The sequence below is a fragment of the Myotis davidii genome, unplaced genomic scaffold (assembly GCF_000327345.1).
Source record: "Myotis davidii unplaced genomic scaffold, ASM32734v1 scaffold1458, whole genome shotgun sequence".
Taxonomy (NCBI): Eukaryota; Metazoa; Chordata; class Mammalia; order Chiroptera; family Vespertilionidae; genus Myotis; species Myotis davidii.
The window spans coordinates 106,924-108,148 of NW_006289400.1; the positions used below are offsets into that span (position 1 = coordinate 106,924).

Sequence of the window (1,225 nt, forward strand, 5' to 3'; positions counted from 1 at the left end):
GCGTAAACAGAGACACACCTGGCTGGAGCGTATCATAACACATTGTTTTCCTAAGACAATCTAGCAATTTTTCTTCCATGGTTCCTAACCTTGACACAATCCTCTATACGTCAGTCCCCCCTCCCAGAACATTCAATTTCTCATGTCCCATTTCCTCCCCTTAGCACATTCTGTAACATTCTGTAACCTTTCCATGCCTCAGTCCTTCACCCTAGCACACTAGGGCCTCAAATTCAAATAAAATGATGATCTTCAACTCCTCTCCGAACCAGTGGTCTTCACTCCTTTTCAGTAGTCTTCGTCTTGAACAACTTCACCGAGTTTCAGATGCTCTTTGACTACTCTCTGAAATATCTCATACCATAACAGGCCAAAATAAGTGTTCGTTCATGTTTATCGGCAATGAACATGAAACTTCCCACTATGAATGTCTTCATGCCAGATGATGGTGCTTCCATATCCCCGGATGCTAAATACAAACCTTCATTTCAAAATTAGAAAATCCTGGTGGCCACACCTAAAATACCAATCCCGGATCCAACTGTGTCTTCCATCTCCACGACCACCATCAATAGCCAGGTACCATCACTTTTGGGGGCCAGATGTAAGCTGGCAAGGTCCTTGCACCTGCAGGGGCTAGCAAGGCCGGGACCGTTACCCACACAGTTTTCCCAGACTTGTTTGGATAGTGATTATCAGTAGAATGGGAGTAACATTTGTAGAATGAAAACAGCCTTTCATAGCTTGCCAAGAAGTCTGTACCTATTTACTGAGATATGCTGTACTGAGAACTTGTCCTTCTGCTGTATCCCTCCCTTAGAGATTAAGAGGAACAAAGAATACATTCCTCTTGATAGACCTCCTATTCAGTGTGTTATGTATAAATAGTGTTGTGTGGCTAATAAAGTTGCTTCAGTTCATCAAGAGAACTGGGGTCCTCCTGACCCCGCTTTCCTGTCTTTCTTTCTTTTCTCAATTCCCACCTCCCTGCCTCAGCCCGGCTCAACCCTGTCAGGCTGGCCCTGATACATCACACTCTCCCAGACGATCACACCACCTCCCTCTCACCCATATTGCTCTCTGTGCTGCAGCCACAGGGCATCTAATGAGTCAGATCACCTGCCTCTGTTGCTCCAAATCTCCCATTGCCCTCATCACCTGCAGAACAGACAACCATGTTGTCACAAAGCTCCTCCAGACCTGAATCCGCTCCCATTCTTACCTG

The 1,225-nt window shown here is 45.8% G+C and overlaps 1 long non-coding RNA gene across 1 annotated transcript in view; it reads right to left on the reverse strand.

Annotated features, from left to right (window-relative positions):
• The window catches only part of LOC107182804, a 6,183-nt gene extending 5,973 nt beyond the window's left edge, over positions 1 to 210 (reverse strand). Inside the window, exon 1 of the long non-coding RNA XR_001513534.1 lies at positions 19 to 210. This is a non-coding gene — a long non-coding RNA (uncharacterized LOC107182804). The remainder of the gene's footprint in view (positions 1 to 18) is intronic.
• Between the last annotated feature and the right edge of the window lie 1,015 nt (positions 211 to 1,225).